The 9,261-nt window shown below is 42.7% G+C and overlaps 1 protein-coding gene and 1 long non-coding RNA gene across 5 annotated transcripts in view; one reads left to right on the forward strand and one right to left on the reverse strand.

The window, feature by feature from the left end:
* Nucleotides 1-9,261, forward strand: part of CLNK (cytokine dependent hematopoietic cell linker) — a 245,145-nt gene that overhangs the window by 117,134 nt on the left and 118,750 nt on the right. The window lies entirely within an intron of this gene.
* LOC108529564 (uncharacterized) overlaps nt 6,905-9,261 on the reverse strand; it is a 120,935-nt gene continuing 118,578 nt past the window's right edge. For 2 of the 3 annotated variants that reach the window (XR_001885577.1, XR_001885573.1), the window contains one exon: nt 7,185-7,973. This is a non-coding gene — a long non-coding RNA (uncharacterized LOC108529564). Of the gene's footprint in view, nt 7,094-7,184; nt 7,974-9,261 lie in introns of those variants that run through there. The other variant, XR_001885576.1, reaches the window with a different exon arrangement.

Genomic DNA, 9,261 nt, shown 5'->3' on the forward strand with positions numbered 1-9,261 from the left:
TGTATTTTTAGTAGAGACGGGGTTCACTGTGTTAGCCTGGATGATCTCGATCTCCTGACCTCGTTATCCGCCCGCCTCAGCCTCCCAAAGTGCTGGGATTACAGGCATGAGCCACCGTACCCGGCCTCAGGTAGGGTTTTTACCCTCCTTAGCCTCAGGTTCTTCAACTATAAAATGACAGGCAAGCAAGCCAGCAGTTACAGCACTGTACTGTCAACATTATAAGAGAAATAAGCACAGAGCACCAGGAGAATTAGGAGTCATGGAACAGGTGCAGGCAGGCACCACACACTAAAGAAGGCAGAACTGGGTCTCAGTTTTGAGAGCAGAGTAAGAGCGAACTGACTCTGCAAGTGTGGGGGAGCCCTGAAGCCTAGGCATGAGAAACCTTCTGGATATGAGATGCTGCATGCTCTGGGAGGAATTAATGGCACCTTTAGAGAAAAATGCAAGGGGATGGGACAGCTTGGTTAGAGGGAGCCCTAACAAACTGAGTGGCTCAGATAAAATCAGTGACAATTGTTTGACAGTTAAGTCAGTGCCTGAGTGAGGTGACTTTAGGATAAGTGGGTTTCTGGCATTGACGTTGACACGGATACTCTAGGTGACAAAACCTCGCTGCAAAGGAAAAAGCAATGGGTTCCAAATGAAGCAACAGTCTCCTAGTAAAATAGCGCATCTCAGGATGGAAGTTAGTTATGGCTACTACCGATCGTGTGACTGGAGTGTACAGCTTCCCCTTTCCAGATTCAAATCCTTCATTTTCACAATGAGGAGTTGTGAGTGCTTAGGCTCTGAGGAAAGGGAGGAGGATGTGTCTACGAGGAGACCATGCTCAGTTCTCTCCCATTTCCTTAATGCACAGAATTTCTCACTTGGCCGTGAAGAGCAGAGAAAGGAAGGGACTGTCCAGGCTACAGATTTCTCACATTCTTGTGTGAAAAGAAAACAGGGGCTGGTGATTGAGGCTCCCTCTTTCGGTACCATTGAAACCCACTAGTGAATATTAAGGTAGAGTATTGTGGGAAAACGCCCTGGGTTTTGAGTCAAGCAGAAGAGTCTGGCCGGCAGCAGCCACTTACCTCTTGGTGACTGGGGTAGGGTTTTTACCCTCCTTAGCCTCAGTTTCTTCATCTGTAAAATAGAAATAGGAATGCCAGCTCCACACGATGCTGGATAGACTACTTGAGAGTCTGTGTGGATCACACAGCACATCATGCAGACCGCCTTTCTATTTGTTGCTGTTTGTTTAATTCTGAATTTTGTAGATCAGGGAGATCTATTCCAACCCATTCATTTGCTAAATGTCCCCTTTCCTTTCCCTTTTATTTATTTTCCTTTTTTTTTTTCTTTTCCACCCCAACCCCTCCTGCACACACAAACACACCTATGTTTCCTGCAGAAATGAAGCTAATTCCATCACTCAATTAGTGAAGTCATTGCCACACAGAGAGCAGCCAAGGTGCTTTGAGAGGGATGGTAGCTCATAACATTTCATTTTATTTCGAACAGGGTTAACCACATCATTATTACCAAAACACAGTCCCAAAGGCTCCATCTGTCTCCCATTGATGTCTATTCATGGTTTGCTGGCAGCAGCTCAAGGAGTCTGACCGGTTTAACAACACAAAGCTCCTGAAACCAGAGCGAGTTTATTTTCCTAGCAGGTGATTACAATGCTTAGCTCTAATTTAGCGTGAAAGGGCTCTAGTGATTGCCTTTGGAGATAGCTGGGCACTGTTAGCTTGAATTACAGCACTTGGTCCATGGGTGTTCACCTACCTACAGGTATAGCTCCTGAAGGACTAATGTGTTACCGAGTTTTGGCGGAGCTGAGCAACTGGAAGTGTAGAACACAGAGCTATTCACAGATTTTCTGTGGTCAGAGACAGAGCCTGAGACACTCATTGATGATCGATCAAGGCTAAAAGAATGCTGGCAACATGTACTTTTCTCCTGAACCTTCTTTTATATATAAATTTACTTAGTTATACAATATGGTTTGGATCTGTGTCTTCACCCAAATCTCAGGTCCAGTTGTAATGCCCAGTGTTGGAAGTGGAGCCTGGTGGGAGGTGATTGGATCCAGGGGCCAGAGTCCTCATGAATGAGTTAGCACCGTCCCCTTGGTGCTGTTCTCATAATAGGGAGTGAGTGAGTTCTTGTGAGATATGGCTGTTTGAAAGCATACAGCACCTTCCCCCTTTCTTTCCTGCTCCTGCTTCTGCCATGTAAGATGTGCCTGCTTCTGCTTCACTTTCTGCCATGATTGTAAGTCTCCTGAGGCCTCCCCAGAAGCAGAAGCAGAAGCAGCTATGCTTCCTGTATAGCCTGCAGAACTGTAAGCCAATTAAACCTCTTTTCTTTATAAATTACCCAGTCTAAGGTGTTTCTTTATAACAGTGCAAGAATAAACTAAAACGGCATATTTTACATGTCATATAATTCACCCATTTTAAAGTATACTATTCAACGATTTTTTAGTAAATTCACCAACTTGTGTAACTATCACTATAAATCAGTTCTGGAAGATTTCCATCAACCTTATAAGATTTCTTATGCCCATTTACTGTTGATCCCAGTCCCCCACTCCCACTCACTTCCCCAGGCAATTACTATTCTTTCTCTACAGATTTGCCTTTTCTGGATTATTTCACATAAATGGAATTATTCAACAGGTGGTGTCTTGTGTCTGGCTTCTTCCACTTATCATAACATTTTTGAGGTTAGTTGATGTAGCGTGTGTAACAGTTTATCCATTTTTATTGCTAAATAATATTCCATTGCATGACTATACATTTTGTCTATCTAACTCACCAACTTATGGGCATTTGGATTGTTTTCCATCTGAGGCTCTTATGGATAATACTACTAAGAAGGTTCGTGTATAAGTCTTTGTGTGAACATACATTTTTATTTCTCTCGGGTAGATACCTAAGAGTAGTATTACTGGGTCATATGGTATAACCATGTTCAACTTTTAAAGAAACCATCTCCAGAATCTTGATTCTTTCATAGAAGCTCATTTCCTCTTTGCTCCCCAACTAAAACACTAGTGATTCAGATGTAAGGAACATACCTCCACAGCTCTCCCTGTGGCCCAGGATGAAAATCAAAAACAGAAGCAAACAAAGCTGTTTTATCTCTCCTGATTACACTCACAGCAAAAAAGCACAGAGTTGAAACCACAAAATGAGCACACCAAAGAAGTAACAAACTCTTTATTCCCTCTTTTTCAGTCTTTTCTGGCTATACAGTACAAGTAAAACAAAATAACAGTAGAGATACTGAAAATCAAACCATAAGCTTCAGAAGTCTGTCTTGGCTCATGGATCACTCCCTAAAGCCTTTACTTTTAATGTTCTGAGCAAAGATTAACTATTATTTCATTGCAATTTAATTTACCAGAGAGTTTTGCAAACCTACCAAGTGCCTAGTACAGAAAATGATGGAAGTAGAAGTTTCCAATGAGTAGCTTCTAGTCCCCCTTTACGATCACATATCACATGGTAGTTTGTAAGGGGATTTTGGATTTTTTCTCCCCTTTTGCACACATCAATCCTGTTAACAAAGATTCTTTTACGGGGAGAAGAGAAAAGGAAGATTGAACTTGGATCATCTCCAGTTTTATATCTCCAGCTATGAACAATAGACGCTGGGGAGTTGAACTTGGAGAACAGCTAAACAAATACTGAAAGTATTAGCATAGGCAAGGGATAAGGAGTTTCCTTAATTTATATATGTATGCATTGGGATGGGGAGGGGAGGAAAGAGAGGGAGGGGAGAAGTTCTATGGGATTTTTGTTTCTTTTGTGTTGCTGTTCTTGAAAGGATGGTAGCATTAACTTATACTGTGCACTCACTCTCACAGTACACCTAAGACACTATTACTGTTCCCACTTTAAAGATAAGAAGCATGTGGATCAGAGCAGTAAAATCACTGTTAGGCCAGAAGCCCAGGGTTTCATCCTAGGAGTGCCATGTACTATTTCTGACCCCCAACCTGAGCTTGTTCTACCACAGGACATGATAAGTGAAAATGCTTTAAGGTGGGTTAGCCAGTGGTGTTCTGGTAAATTTCAATAAATGTTGAACAACTCTCTAGGAAAAAAAAAGTATATATACATATATATATATATATATATATATACACACACACACACATATATACACGACTTTGTTATAAGTGTTACCAGTATAAAAGTTGTGTAGTACATAATTTACAAATAATAATGAAATATGCAGTATTCTTCATTATAAATTCCATATAGTCAGTTGCTTCTCATAGAATTATTTCATCGATTTTTACTGAACTCTCATATCTTTAGCAAACCCATGGATGTAATTGACAAATGAGCATAGTTCTAACATCAATATTGGTTGCTATTTTCCTTTGTATTAATGAGTAAAATAAAAGTGGAACAACAAAGAAATAGGAGAACTTTACTTGTTCTTCAGAGATGTGGGCAACTTCTTTGTTGAATCAGATAATAGTTTTCAGTATTGGAGGAATATATCCTGTTTGTGCTATTCACAATGTTGTAGATATTGACACAGCACACTTTTAAGTTAAATCTGCTTTATTAACATTTCCTCCATTCTCTTCTTAAGTCTAACGTGTCAACAAAGCAATAAACTAAACCCTGATTTGTAGCATGTGCCAATTTCTGTGGTGTAATTACTCCCACAGTGGCCAATGTCCAGCTGCAAATATGACTTCACTAAATTGAGAGTGGTGAAGAGATAAACAGTAGCATATTTTCACCATTCAGAAAAAAATAGATGTACATAACATCAAGACCATAGGTAATAGCGAAATGTAATAAAGTAATTAGAAAGTGATGCATTTTGTATATTCATTATATTTGCTTTTAGTCTAATTTTGTCAATTGTAATTTTATATAATTTAATTTTTAATAATGACTGTTTAACAACTGGTGTGCAAAATTCCTGAAACTTTAGTGCAGAAATCAGCTCTGCTGGGCCAGCTTCAGCACACCACTGATAACTCAATATTCCGTCTGCTCTTCTTCTTCCTCTCCATGCAGGTCTGACATTGAATGCCTCCTTTATTACTGACTTTCTATGAAAATGTTTCAGACTTTATCAGAACACTACCATTGACTAGTTGACCTTGGAAAAATATTTGACCTTAGAGAGTCATTTCATTATTTGCAAATCAAGGTTATTGTACCTTCATCAGAGCATCACTGTAAAGATAGGTAAAGTAACCAGGACTGTGACAAGACAGCATACCTGCTCAGAAACTATGAGCTCACACCCTCGTCTGCCCCTCAAAAGTCCTGGGATCTATACCTGGAGCAGGTGCATGGAGAACTCTACTGGTCCTTCTTTGCTCTTCTTTTTCATTTTTTTCTTTCTCATTGTTTTGTTTTGTATGTTTTGTTTTGTTTTGTTTTGTTTTTTGAGACAGAGTCTCACTCCGTTGCCCAGGCTCGAGTGCAGTGGCACAACCTCTGCTCCCTGCAACCTCCACCTCCCGGGTTCAAGGGATTCTCCTTCCTCCTTCCTCCTTCCCCCCTCCCTCAAGCGATTCTCCTTGCTCCGTCCTCCCTCCTTCAAGCGATTCTCCTTCCTCCTTCCAATCCCAAGGAGCTGGGATTATAGGCACATGACACCATGTGGTTAGCCTGGCTAATGTTTGTATTTTTTAGTAGAGAGGTTTTGCCATGTTGGCCCGGCTTGTTTTGAACTCCTGGCCTCAGGTGATCTGCCCGTCTTGGCCTCCCAAAATGCTGGAATTATAGGCATGAGCCACCACGCCCAGCCTCTTTCTTGTTTTTTAAGAAAGCATCTCACCCTGTTGCCCAGGCTGGAGTAAAGTGACACAAACTTGGGTCACTGCCGACCTCTACCTTCTGGGTTCAAGCAGTTCTCCAGCCTCAGTCATCTGAGTAGCTGGGATTACAAGTATGCACCACCATGCGTGACTAATTTCTGTATTTTTAGTAGAGATGGGGTTTCACCATATTGGCCAGGCTGGTCTCAAACACCTGGTCTCAAGTGATCTTCCCTCCTTAGACTTCCCAAAGTGCTGGGATTCCAGGTGTGAGCCACCGCAGCCAGCCCCTTCTTTGCTCTTCTAATCTCTGTTATTAGCGCACCCAGAACTGATAGCGACCAGATGACCTCTGTGACCAGGAGAGTGGGCACTCAAAGGAAACAATCACAACAAGGCTCTATATGTATTGATTTTCTGATCCTTACAACAATTCTGTGACGTGTTCTCATCAACTGTTTTGCAGATAAGAGAAATAAATCCCAGAGGGATCACATCAACTTTCTCTAACTTGAATGTGCACACAGATCCCGTCGCCTCTTATTACAATGCAGATTACAGCTCAGTGGGGCTGGGATGGTGCCTGGGATTCTGCCTGCCTAACCAGCCTTTGGGAGATGCTGCTGGTCTGGGGACCATACTTTGACTAGCAAGAAATGAGAATTCCCAGGCTGAAAAACAGGTAACGGCCAGTTGGCCAATTCCGAATCCCACACTCTTAATGTCCATGATATTCAATCTTCTGGAAAAGCCTATGTCTACAAGGAGAGTTCCTGGAGAAACAAGGGCATCATAGATATCTATAGAACCAAAGAAGAAAATTCAGCTCTTCCTTAAGGGAACCAGAGCTCTATGTGGATAAATCTAACATATCCAGGTCACCTGGCATCTCTGTAATGACAGTGTTTACCATTATTTGAGCCACTCATCCACGTGCTAGTTACCATACACACAAGATGTTTAACATCCCACAGAAATTTCCTACCAGCAGGCTCCATGCAGACATCTCACCCAGACATCTGCCAGGGGAGGAGAATTTAATCACGACATTTATTGGAGTTTGAGCCAGAAAACTCTCAGAGCCCAAATAATCTAAATTCCTATATTACAGCTGGAGAAATTTCAGCCTGGAGAGGGCAGGCACACTATGAGTCCGAGGTTGCTCTCTCAATCTCCAGTTGGTATGGTGGTTGCCACTGAGGGTGGCCTGGGCATTCAGGGTCCTTGGTCACACCTGGCTCCCTGCTTCCTCTGGAATCCTAAGCACATGCTCCAGGTGAGACAGAACCTGTCCTGCATGTTGTCAAAGACAAAGCCACAGAGTCAGATGAACTATGCAGGATGGAACAAGGGAAAACATGCAAAGTTGGAACACTTGCTTTTTTAATGGTTTCCAAGAGAGCAGACATTCTGGAGAGATTAATTCTGTGGGTGAAGTCCCAGCTATTACAAAGAGAGTAACACCTCCCCTGCTCCCATCCTGTTCCATCTCCTGCTGGGGTTGTGGCAGTAGCTTCCCAAAGGGTCTCTCTGCTTCCACTTTACCCCTCAATGACATACCTATTCTCCAGCCAGAAGACAGAGAGATCCTATTGAGTCATAATTGTTATCTTTGTGTTCCTCTGTCTGAGACCCTGATGTGGCTTCATAGCCATGGCCTAAGTCTACTGCTTCTCAATGACTACAGAGAGGGTCTTGCCACATCTGCCCTGATTCTCCCAAAAGGCTCTTGGACCATCTTCCCCATCCATCCCTGTAGGCATTCCAGTTCAGCCACGTGGACCTCATTACCTTGATTCAACTACTTAGCCACACTCCTGCCTTTGAACTTTTCATGCAGACACCTCACAGTTGACATGCCCAGTGCCTTTTTCCCTGTTCTCATCTTTCCAGCGAGGCTCACCTTGACCACCCCAAGGAATATTCATACCCACCTGCCCACCCCACCCAGCACTCTGATTTTCCCACCTCCTCTACGGTCCTCCCAGAGCACCTTATCACCTGCTAACATGCTATACCCATTCCTGATTCATTATGTTTGCTGTTACTGTTGTCCTCTGTTCCACGGACAGAGATCCTTTTCTGCTTTGTTCCAGAGGAGTTAAGCATCTTCTTTATTTTGTTCACTGATATATCTTGAGCGGTGAGAGTAATTCTCGGCCCACACTGAACACTAAGAAAAAAAAATAAATGTGTTGTTGAATTCATTTCGGTAAAAATTTCTAGCCTAAATACTTATTGAGGACTTGTTCTATTCCAAGCATGGTTGTAAGCATTTTGCATACGTTATCTCATTTAATTCTTACAATATTCTCAACATATAGCAAAACCTAAACACCCTTGGTGCCAAATGCTGCTATTAAACAGTCCCTGGGGAACACAGATGAGCTGTATTGTGATGATTGACTCCCACCCTGGCTTCCTGGGTTTAATTATCTTTTGATAAGTGCTTTGAAAACCCATGTCTCCAGATAGCATGACAAGATAGATCTGCCACACCCCAGAGCTCATCAGCGTGGGAAAGCAACTGTACCAAGGGCAGTAGATAAGCCCTGGGGTAAATCTAGGATTCCAACCGCTCTCCATTTCCATGAAACCCAGCATGACGCAATAGAGATTAACAGTCTTTGGGTCAGATGGGCCTGATACTGAATGCCATTCGGGCGTTTACTGCTGTGCAGCTGCAGACAATATACTTTGCCTCCCTGGGCTTTTCCTCCCCAATCTATAAAGTAGAAATATGGCTTAACCTGAAATGTTGTCGACAGGAATAATTGAGAAAAGTAGCTGACACACTCTCAGCAAGACACTGTGAACATGGGATCTTTCACAGGCCAATGTGTCCATTACCTTTTAGGGAATGATTGCAAACTCAAGTTTCTTTCTCTGGACCATGATGTTGGGCAGACCTTGTACTAAAGCTCAGTTCTGTCACTTCACACCAATCTGTATTAGGGCCCCATCCTAAGAGCTGGGAATATGGATATAAAATAAATGTCATTTTTTTTTCACTGAGAGATGTAAGTAGGTTTCTTCAGCTCTCTCGACCACTCGGTTACTGAGAGGATCAAATGAGATGGGTCTGGAACAAGAAAGCTTACATCCAACGTTCACCTATGCACCTTTTCATTGTAGACATTGTGGGAATAGTGGCTGTGACATGCAGCGTTTACTGTTTACAGAGAGAGATTTGGCCAATTGTTCATGATGGCTGCTCTTTTGGGGCAGAATGGGGGCTGTAGGGAGAGAGTGGAGTGTCAGGGACCAGACCATGGAAGGCCAGTGAGCCATGTTCCAAAGATGGACTGTAACTACAGGCAGCAGAAATGCCAGATTTTAGAATGAGGATCCTGGCCACAACACAGCGAATGGATTGGAGGAAGTGAGAAGTGGAGGGAAGGAAGGGGAGAGAGTGCTGGCAATTCTCAGAGGACAGAAGGCAGGAGCCACCCCCTTCTTTT

Source organism: Rhinopithecus bieti, unplaced genomic scaffold (genome assembly GCF_001698545.2).
Source record: "Rhinopithecus bieti isolate Rb0 unplaced genomic scaffold, ASM169854v2 scaffold_865, whole genome shotgun sequence".
NCBI classification, from domain to species: Eukaryota; Metazoa; Chordata; class Mammalia; order Primates; family Cercopithecidae; genus Rhinopithecus; species Rhinopithecus bieti.